General features: G+C 49.5%; 1 pseudogene; it reads right to left on the bottom strand.

Moving 5' to 3' along the window:
* Positions 1–10,275: 10,275 nt before the first annotated feature.
* LOC121162459 lies at positions 10,276–10,729 on the bottom strand (annotated as a pseudogene).
* Positions 10,730–11,385: the final 656 nt, after the last annotated feature.

Genomic DNA, 11,385 nt, shown 5'->3' with positions numbered 1-11,385 from the left:
TGGTGCGGTCAAGGCGAGGACTTTAGCCGCTAGGCCACGCCACCAGGCCCGGTGGAATTCTAGTTTTACACATAATTTTAACCACCTATGAAGCAATACTTGTCAGGCTAAGGGCATAAAGATATTTTATGTAACTGTTTGTTAGCTTGATGTATAATGTTGAAATATTTAGAAAAATGGCACACGAGGCTTTATTTATTCTCTTGCCCCAGGACCCACTAAATAGAGCAGGGAGCTTGCAGTTTAGTGGGGAACGTGGACTAGTAAGTAGGCTATTAATGCTGTGTTACATTCATGGCTACAGGAACATAAACAAAGGGCTAAAGTGTGTGGTTAGGGAAGGCTTTCTGGAGAAAGTTATTGACGGGTTAAGCGCTGAAGTAGGAGTTAACCAGATGAAGACAGGAACAGGTATGGCACAAAGGCATACATGCAGAATGTGGGGAGGGGCCAATCCTGCACCCGAGGGTGCCTATGTTTATGTTCTGGCTCCCTTGCTTACGATCCAGTTTCGTACTAATGCACCTTGAAAACCAGCGAAGGGTAGCTCAAGTACCTGGGCTCCTGGCACGCATGAGGGAGAGCTGATTCGAGTCCTAGGCTCCTGGTTTGGTCCTGGCCCAGCCCAGCTGTCGTGGGTATTTGAAGGGTGAGCTGGTGGATAGAAGACATCACGTCTTCCCACCCCACACCCAGTCTTTCAAATAAATAAGAAGGGGAGAAGAATGAGGGAGAGTGGGGCAGGATTAAAAGAGGAGGGGAAGAATTCCAGGCAGAAGGTCAAGTGTGTGGTCCGGTTGGTTAGGTTGCTTTTGTAAAGGGCCAAATAGTGACCACACACCGCCTGTGCTCCAGCTCCTCCGCGCTGTCATTGCCGCCCCGAAGCAGCGGCAAGCCAGGGATCATAGCTCACAGCCCCTGCAATGTGTGGGAAGATCCGGAGCTGGGAGAAACCCAGTCGATACCCATCGCTGGTGCACAGAGGATGGAGCGGAAGCAGGATGTGGATGAGTCATGAGTTAAAGAGGGAGCAAGCAAAGTTTGGATGCAGGGACCAAACGGACTGCAGCTGTAACCTCCCGAACCATGGCTGTGATGGGCAGAAGGAGGAAAACAGGTGGTTTGGTGTGCCAGGGAGAAGAGGGAGAGAGGGAAAGTCAAGGTTGACTCCAAGATTCATGGCAGGCCTTGGCTGGCTGGTGTTGGGGGAGCTGGGGCCCCTGGGATCCCGGTCTGAAGTGTGGGTTGGGGCTGGATGATGGGGTCTGTTTCCCGGCATGCTCAGGACAGAGCCTGCCACGCCCACACCTGGCTGTGTGCACTGATGTTACAGGTATGGATGACCGATCTGTGAACACATAACCTCAAGAAGCTGAGAGAGCTAGAGGGAAGGCAACCACACAGAGGTGAATATCTTTGTAATGACGAGCCCAGGGGATAATTACTATTGACAGGTTCGCCCTAACCGCTGAGCACCGCAGGCATTAGCTACTCTCGCTCCCTTTTATGCACAACTAATTTAACCACAGCACAAGGACCCAGTCATATCTGCAGGTGACAGGGATGATGGCTCCATCAGGGCAACAAATCCGGTTGGCCAGACAGATTGGCACTCCACACGTCACGTGTCCCAACGCACAGCATTTGCTGTTGGCCTGCATGGAAGTGAGTGTGTGTGCAGGGGGGTGTTCCTACAAACTCCTCCTCCACAGCCACCCCAGGGGTGGTGTCCTGTGCAAAACAGGGATGTGCTGGAGTGGGGTGGGTGTGGGGAGCAAGCTTACCAAGCACCCCTTGACACAGAACCATGTAGGGATGGGTGAGCCGTAAGTGGTGTTCACCGATCAAGGCAGGACAAGGGTAGGGTGTGTATCGGAGCAACGATTTATAGACCCTGGATGGGAATTTATGGGCCTATCAGGCTTGTCATCAACCACCAGTACAAGCTAAGAGGACCTGCCTTGGAACAAATGCTGCCCGGCAGTTTGAGGTGCAATGGCCCATGACACAGTGGGGAGCAGATGCAGCACAGAGCCTCTTGGAGCCTCCCCTGGAGTGGCAGGTGCCTCCCTCATCTCACCTGAATGACAGTCACCCTGACCGGCCCCCCTCCTGTCCCCTTTACCATCCGTTATCTACCAGGCTGCAGGAATGACCTTTTTAAAATGTAAATTGGATTGTGTCAGTCCTGTTTAAAAGCCTTTAGCATTTTCCCACAGCATTTAGGGAAAAAAAAAAAAAAAAAGAAGCCCCTCCCAGTGGCCTGCCTGGTTCTGTTCTTCCGGTCCAACCTCCCTCCCTGAGATCTCTGTCACCCATCCACAGTGGGTTCTTCCCAGGTTCTCCAATAGTTCCAGCTCCTTCCCACCTTAGGATCATTGTTTTCCTTATTCTAGAAGGCTCTCTGCCCCATCAATGCCTGACATGGTTGGCTCCTTTTCCCTCCCTGAGGGCTCCATGTTTGGTGCAGTAATTAAGGCTGCTCGGAGTGCTGCATCTCTTTGTGGAGTGACCGAGTCTTGGCTTCACTACCCATCCAGCCTCCTGCTGATACTCACCCTGGGAAGAAACGGGTCATAGTTTAAGTACTTGGGTTCCTGCTACCCACATGGGGGTCCTAAATTGAGTCCCTGGCTCCTGGCTTCAGCTGACCCAGCCCTGGCTGTTGCAGACATTTGAGGAGCAAACCAGCAGATGGAAGAGCTCTCCCCATCTGTCTCTTTGTCTCTGCCTGTCCTTGCAATTACGTATGTGTTTGGTTGTTAATTATCATCTTTCCTTGCTGAACTGTCAGCTCTGTAGAGGCAATGTTCAAGTCTGTTCACTGATGTGTTTGTTGAGATGAATACAGTGCCTGCTTGTGTCTGCTCAGTGAATGTTCCTCCAGGAAATGAGTAAGGAAATTGACATAATCATTCAAATGGTCCAACAGCTATGGGCCCATTCATAAGGATACAGTGTATAACCCGACCTGTGTATGTTTAACTTCCATCATGGCTACTTGTAGCTTAGAATAGCAACTCGTTGTCACTTCCCATGGTTCTGTGTGGTCAGCACTGTCAGATAGTTATAGCTAGTATAGTTATAGTCTAACTGCAGCTGGGGCTGGAGTCATCTGAAATGACAGCTGAGCTGGCTGTCCACAGGCGGCATACCTGAGCTGTCATGCAGCTGGACATGGCCTCTCCATGTGACGTGCGCTGTGCAGAGCGTAGTGGCTGTGATCTGGTGGGAATGTCGCAAGAGCTTCATATCTAGGAGACCCAGGAAGAAGTTGCAAGACTTCTTGTGACCTGCCTTCAGAAGGGACACCGTGTTGTACAAGCCATCTTCAAGGAGTCACAGGCAGCCCAGGTTCAAAGGGAACTGTCCCAAGGACATTATTCTGGACCCTGGGAGAGGCGGTGCACTGAACGCCGTCTTTGGAGACTAGCCAACACCTTTTCCTTTGTTTCTCTCTCTTAATCACTTGTCCATGGTGTATCTATTAAAATTTTTTGATTTACTTTTTATTGGAAAGGCAGATTTACAGAAAGATGGAGAGACAGACAGAGATCTTCCATCTGCTGGTTCACTCCCTCAATAGTTGTTACAACCAGAGCTGAGCCAATCTGAAGCCAGGAGCTAGGATCTTCTTCCAGGCCTTTCATGTGGGTACAGGATTCCAAGGACTCGGAAAGCATGCTCTGCTGCTTTCCGAGACCATAAACAAGGAACTGGATGGGAAGTAGAGCAGCCGAGACATGAACCATGGTCTGTATGAGATGCCAGCATTTGGAGATGGAGGATTAGCCAGTTGAGCCAATGTGCTGGCCCCCAGGATGTATATTTGTGCAGTGGAGCAAGCCTGCCAAGTCTTCAAGGGCTGACATTGGCTCTTCAGTGACTGGCGACTCCAGGAAAGGGGCCTGTGTTTTTGGATGATACTTGCTGCAGGGAGAGCCGTGCTGGTGGGACAGCTGCCAGGGATGCTGGTCATCTGCCAGGAGTCTGGTGCCCACTGCTCACTACCCAGAGCAGGGTGCTGACCCTGGCTGCACTCGCAACATTGAAATCACCGGCTTTGCGAGCCAAGCCCGAGGAGAATTGCATTTGGGATGATTTCAAGGGTAGACGATGCCAGCCGCGTCTCATTTTGCCTTGTAGCTAGCTAGTGTTTTTATCCAAATGTGAAATGCTCTCCTCTCCACCTCTCTCGCACTCCCACAACCCCCTCCTCACCCATTTCCAAATGTCCTTCCAGCTGCTATTTTCGATTCCAGCCTGAAGGCAAATGTTCCACTGTAGCAGAATTACTGTAAAATTCCTTCCTGTGCTCCCAGTGCTAATGGAGCTGCGGCTCCACAGAGCCCAGCCCGATTCCCTAGAGAGCCCCCAAAACAGCCGGCTTCAGAAATGGCCCTGCCACACTCCTAAAGGGCAGAGCTAAAGGGGCAGAGCACCTGTGAAAGGTATAGCCTCAGAGCCACAGTGTTGGGCAGTGTTTTTAAATGCACCAGCTGAATCTAGGTAAGTTTTCTTTCTTTTTTTGTGTATCCTGTGGGTTTCAAAGCATCAAAGACAACAGAGGGGCAGAAGATAGTATTATGAAGTTTGCTGATGGACCTGGAAACAGACAAACCTGGCTATAAAAAGAACGTCTGTGGGCAGTGTGTAAACGAGGAGCAAATCTGATCCCAAAACAACCTGCAAATCTGCAGAGGAAGCAGCATCTTTGGAAAACAATGAGTCATAAATCTTTTTTTTTTCCCACCCGCTTCTGGACAGAGAATACAAAAAAGAATACTAGCTTGCATACTGATGAAAGGTGTTCTCATTCCCTGCCATCTCAGCCCTACCGAGGAAGGCCTGAGGACAGCCTGGGTCAAGTTGAAGTAAGGGTCCTATGTCAAGTTGAAGGTCATAAAGGACCATCAAATGAGACAGTTGCAGAAATGTGTGCGTTGCCTTGCCACAGCATTCCTGGTCTCCAGTTGATGATTCCCTTCACGCTTCAGCTATTGCAATATACATTTCACTTCCAATTCATTTGTTCAAGACCAGGACAAGTTCAGAGGATTGCCTTTGTTGGATTCATTTTAAATGATAAAAACAGGTTGTTTATTGCATAAAAAAAATGAAACTCTCGTCTGTGAAAAAGAAAACGAGGCAAGCCAAAAGTTAATTGACTTGAGAATCCAGTTATAAAAATGGATGACAGCCAAGTGTTTCCTGCCGAATTCCCCCAGAGAAAGATGAGTGAAAAGGTAGAGACTTCGGAGGGCAAACGGCTACATTGGGGTGGGTCTGGCCTCCAGCCTTCACCCCTCCCTTCTCCCCTGCTTCTCGCCACCTGACTTAGCAGATCATCCCCACAAAAGGGAAAACTGTATTCTCCTGCCCTTGGACTCTGAATTTGGCCATCAGGCTTTACTCGGACCAGATGGACCATCACACAGGCAATTCATATACAGCCTTAACAACACTTGCCTCTGGCCTAGCGCGTTAGCCTAACAGCTAAAGTTGTCACCATGCACACGCAGGTCTCCCATATGGGCGCCGGTTCTAATCCCAGCAGCCTCACTTCCCATCCAGCTCCCTGCCTGTGGCCTGGGAAAGCAGTCGAGGACGGTCCAAAACCTTGGGAGATTCAGAAGAAGCTCCAGGTTCCGGGCTTCAGATTGGCTCAGCTCTGGCTGTTGCGGCTGCTTGGGGAGTTAATTATCGGTGGAAGATCTTCCTCTCTATCTCTCCTCTTCTCTGTATATCTGACTGTCCAATAAAAATTGGAAAAAATAAATTAAAAACCTGCTTCGTTGGACATGACCACTTTCACCTCTGCCATGGCAAAGTGAAGAATGTGGCCAGGCCAGCTGGCTGCCTCCTGGGAGGAAAGGGGGTTTTGAAAAGCAGAGGCACCTGCTAAGCTCAGCCTAGCAGAGAGTGCTGACCACTGCATTAGCTAAACCCCAAACCTTCCCTGCATCATTACTATAATAAGGGCCTGTGATTATTATGGGGGAGGCTTACTACTGTTATATGACAAGAACTAACCAGAAGAGGTGTTATGGGGTCGTGTTGGCTCCCCAGTGGCTGGCTCTGTACCCCCAGGATAGCCCCAGGATCACTGGGGTTGTTAACCAAATGAATCTACAGAGGCATTGGTGGACTTCTGTGTCCTAGTCCACCATTCCTATAGAAAACCTTTCCTCTGCTAAGGAAAGATCCCAAGGCGTGGTGGGAAAGCTCCAATGTTGGACTTCAGTTCCCGTGGGAGTTTTCTGAGATTGGGAATCAAGTGCAAGTACTTTAAGTGGAGTTAGTATGGGGATGGGTGATGCCAGGAAGAGAAAGCAGACCATGAAGGATGTGTCGCCCAGCTGGCTACTACTACTGGGGGCAACTGCTGGTTAACTGGGGCAACTCCATTGGGGCAAATCTTAGAGCCAAGGTGAAACACACCTGAAAAGAAACCCCTCCGAGGAATGGAAAGGAAGGTATTCCAAAAGCAGTCCACTGGGAGTGTGGGATAGGGGCAGGAAAAATATCCAAACACCTCCAGCCTGACAAGTTACTAGGACTTAGAGGGGCCCCACGATGACGGATGTGGAAGTGTTGGTGATTGCAAGTCTGGTGGCTGTGAACCAGAAGTATTAAAGACGAAAGGAGCCCATCAGCCTTGCAACACCCTCCCTCAGGCTGAGCACCTGCCGTCCCCATGGCTGGAGGCTGGGCAGATCAACATGTGATGGTGCCATCCAGGGCAACGGGCTGCCACGTGCCAGCACCTTCTGGTACTTCTGCACTGCATCCTGGAGCTTCTTCTACCCTTTCTCATATACACACCTGCTTTTCTTTTGCCTTTTTACTTGAAAGGCAGATTTTTAAAAGATACAGGAGAGACAGAGAGAGAGGTCTTCCATGTGTGGGTTAATTCTCCAAATGATCACAATGGCCAGGGCTAAGCTGATCCATAGCCAGGAGCTGGAAGCTTCTTCTGAGTTTCCCACGAGGTTGCAGGAGTGCAAGAACTCCACAGCTTTCCTAGGCTTTAGGTTGGGAACTAGATGGAAAGTGGAGAAGCTGGGACAAAAACTGGTACCTGTATGGGATGCTGGCTCTTCGAAGCAGAGTATTAGCCTGCACTGCGCTGTCTCCCACGCATGTCACTTTTGAGGATATGTGCCCCACTGCGGCAAAGATGATTAACCAGCGCCCGTCGCTGGCGCTTACAACAGCTGCTCACAATCTGACAGGCCACGCCTGTTCAGACCATGAAGCAAGTGATGGTGTCCGTGACATTGGAGACACAGGCCCTGCAATGTTACAACACACACGCACACACATGCACGTCAGGAAGGCACAAACATCTAGTGTGATAAGTTCCATCACGCAGCACTGCACACAGCATCTGAGTCCCAAGAGCTGCAGATATTGGTCAAGCTCCTTAGATTTTTCCATCAAAGTTCCATGATTGGTACACAAAGACCTTGCTGGTTATCCAAATTGGGTTTGCTTTAAGTGGATTTAAGTGTTTTAAATTACTTACCATCGAGTGTCACGGTTGTGAGGTTTCATGTACTGGTGCATTTCTTCGGGGCAAAGCATAGCTCCCTGGCCTCATTATTTTGGCACTGTGGTTTTAGACCCCTGCTCCCAGCGCAGTGCTGCAGGCCAGGGTCATCATGGCACTCCGCTGGCCCATATCTCAAGCTAGACCCAGCAGAAGTCTCTTTAAAAAAAAAAAAAAAACAAAAACGGCTGTCGGTGTAGGAGGAGGGAGAGAGAGCAGTTATTTTAGTTCTGTGGGTGGCTAAGCAGGTAGAACAGTGATCTGGAGTGGCCAGTAGCCAGCCTAGCTGTAACCTGAAGAAACCCGCACACAGAAGGAGGCCAAGCAGGGCACAGGTCAGCCGGAGCTCTGACGTCACTGCAGCACCTGTATCCAGCTGGGCCTGAATATCCTGGGCTGTTTGGTGCAGTGGTCCTCTCAAATCAAGGGGGAACAGAGGAGGAAGGGAAAGTGGTGATGTGGCTTCAATTAGTTCGTTTGCAATGGAAAGTTTCGTCAACTGTTTAGAAAAACTGCCTGATTTATCTTGGGCTTCGTATTTCCTGACTTCTTCTCAGGCTGCTCCCTAACCTGAGCCTAGCTACTACCTGACGCTTCCAGCGTTGAAAGGCTTGCTGCCAGTCCTCCCTCCCTGCCCTCCTGGAGCCTCCTGACAGTGGGCAGTCTCACCCTGGATAAAGTCCACAAGACATCAGCCCCCGTGAGAGCAACTTGGGACAGATTCCCAGGATCCGAGCAGGAGAGGCCTGGCCATGGTGCCTAGCCACCTGCAGAGCAGGTAAGGAAGATGCCCTGATGAGCAAGCAGGAAGTCCAGCTTTCAGGGGCAGCAGAGACAAAGGCAGGCTTCCAGCAGCCACAGAACATTTCCTCTTTCGTTAAGAGACACCAAGTGTTCCAGGGACACACGGAAGAAGCGGCAGCCAGCTTCTCAGGGCAGTTTTAATTGAGCGGAAGAGGCCAGTGAACAGGTAAAGGGCAATCACTGGGGTTCAGTCTGAGCGCACAGCAGAGCAGGACAAAGAGGGCCAGCGGAGGAACCAGCAGGTGTGAAAGAGGGCTGAGGCAGGGGAGTGAGTGAAAAAGGGACTCTGGCAGGAAATGAGCCTTGAGCCAGGCCGCGAAGGAAACAATTGACAAATGTAAACTCTCCAGCAGCCCCTGGGGAAGAGGCTGGCCGGCTGCAGGAATTGTGTAACTGCAATGTGCTCTGACCTGTTTGGGAAGCCTTGGCCATTCCAAAGCTCTTTAGCCTGCATCAGCGAGTCGCCACAGAACCACTGTTTTGGTCCAAAGAATGCAGTGTGTTTGGTGCTGGGAGCCCCCTGTAGGATGATGTCATGTCTGTAGATTACAGTCGGGCTAATGTCACCTGCCAGAGAAGAAGCCTTGGAAATGTCCTTTGTCTTAGGCTTTCTGTGTTTCCAAGGGGAACTTGGGGGACAGAGGCAGAATCAAGATTTTCCTCTTGCTTGCAGCTCTTGGTAAATAAAGGTCACGTGAAACACAGAACTGGAGGAAGAGAATTCTGGCTGATGGGTTCATTGTTGAAGCAGAAGTCCTCTTTAGAAACAACAAAAACCTGAACCCAAACCAGCAAGATAACCCTACTTTGGGATTTAGGATTAAAAAACTAAAGGGAGGCGCAGGGAACTTTCAGGTTTTCCTTTCCTTGCTGGAGCTGCCAGAGCTAAAACATGGCCTTCCCAGTCCCTTGCTTATCCCAGCAAGGTTAAAAAACACTTTGTAATAAAATCACTGCTCTGGCCTTATCTCCATTGATCAAAGCAATACAAAAAAAAAAAGAACTATTTAAGGCTAATTTTGCTGCTGTTTCGAAGAGACTTTTGAAATCATGTCCAAAGAAAAGAAAAAGAAAAAAGAAAAGCCAAAACCCAGACAATAAGCTGACTTGGAAGGACCTCCTTGGCATTTTTAAATTGCACTGTCCCTACAAAAATGTAACAGTAAATGGAACCAGCAGCACATCTGAATTTGCACAGAAACACAGCTGGACCCAAGCACGTCTCCCTGGAGGCTGGATTCCAGCAATCCTCAATGGAAACTGTGCTGGGCGCATACTCCTCTCCAAGGCATTTGTAGCCCGCGTCCTGGTTCCAGCCTCACCTCAGAATCAAGATCAATTTTCACATGTATTCACTAAATGGAGGCAATGTGAAATTACCCCTATTGACAACAAGCATTCTCAAGGGCTCTGGTAAATGTGTAGCCCTGCACAGTAGCAAAGAGGTGCGAACAAAAGCATATAGACAATTGGCTGCCATCAATTTCCTCTGGTGCGGGCACATGTGAGTAATTGCTGTTGAAAAAAAAAAAAATGAGGTCCTGGATAAAGCCAGTGCCGTCTCCGTTAGCAGCAAGTCCAAGCAGCAGAAGACAGCCAGTAGATAATTTCTTTTCCAGGGATCTCTGGAAAGTTTGCAGCACTGAATCTCATCACAGCTGACATGTGTGGACTGAGAAAACGGGGGCCTAGCCTACGTGAGCATTTCTGCATAGCCACCCCCTCCCAATCTCGATCTCTTGTCTTTTAATCCGACCCCATTTGTGACATGAATGCCATGTGACCTCTTTGATAGTGGACCGTGGTGCAGTTTACTTTTAATTTTTTTTTTTTTTTTTTTTTGCTCAGGTCAACTAAAAGCAAACTTTATTGAGGCCGCGGGAGTGTGGCCAGGTGGGTGGCCACCCTGCTAGGGGGGCTTATTTGACCTTCTTCTTGGGGCGCAGGTTGACAGTGTGGCAGCATTTCCTCAGCGGTGGTTGACAGCGTGGGGGTGCAGGCAGGTGTTGCAGCAGATCATCTTGTGACAGTTGTACTTCTGGGCTCAAAGATGCTGCCCCGCAGACGGAGCACCAGGTGCAGCGTGGACTCTTTCTGGATGTTGTAGTCCCACCGAGTGCAACCGTCCTCCAGCTGCTTGCCGGCCAAGAAGAGAAGAGAAGAGAAGAGAAGAGAAGAGAAGAGAAGAGAAGAGAAGAGAAGAGAAGAGAAGAGAAAAGAGAAGAAAAGAAAAAAGCAGCAGCTGCTGTTGGTCCAGGGGGATGCCCTCTGTCCTGGATCTCTGTCTTCAAAGTTTTTGGTTTTCGATGGTGTCGCTGGGCTCCACCTTGACAGTGATGGTCTTGCCGGAAGGGTCTTTCTGAACATCTGCATTTTGGTGTCTGAGCGTTAGCTCGAGGGCCTGGCTGGAGAGAAAGAGGACAGCTTCGTTTTCCTTTCTCTCCCTAAAGGGTTGACTTAAGGATGCTTCGGTTAGAGACAGCTCCTGGCTCCTCCTGTCTGGGTTTGTTTCAGCTGCATTTGCCTAGGACCTAAGCAGGGCTGCTGCCTCGGGGAGTGGGGGCCCAGGCAAGGAGCCTGAGGGGGTGTGTGGGGCGGCAGGTGCCCCTGGTGTGTGGGCTCAGGTGGTCGTGTGAATGGCAAAGGCTGATTCTGTGCTTGATGACATGTGAGTCCCAGAAAGGTGCCCATAGGGTCAACTTCCTTACCGTTAAACAAATGATTGATTCCCTCTAAAAGATACTATTTAACACAGCCAAAAGTGAATCGAGTTTAAAAAAAAAAAACACTTAATATGCTAGCATAAATGTAACTTAGGTAGGAAGCTGTTATTTTGACAGCTTGACAATAAAAGTATAAGCAATGTGAAAACACTTGTCATGAGGTACATAGAAAATTGATTTTAAACGTTGCAAGATCAGGTTCTCCTTTTGGAAATTCTGTTTCCATTTAGGGTCTGGGCTGCTAATGAATCAATAACAGGGCACAAGTTAAAAAAAAAACCAGAATGTTCCCATCCAGGTTTGCTA

This window comes from Ochotona curzoniae, unplaced genomic scaffold, assembly GCF_017591425.1.
Source record: "Ochotona curzoniae isolate NIBS_2020 unplaced genomic scaffold, NIBS_Ocur_1.0 contig_523, whole genome shotgun sequence".
NCBI lineage: Eukaryota > Metazoa > Chordata > Mammalia > Lagomorpha > Ochotonidae > Ochotona > Ochotona curzoniae.
This window is presented reverse-complemented; position numbering and strand designations above follow the sequence as displayed.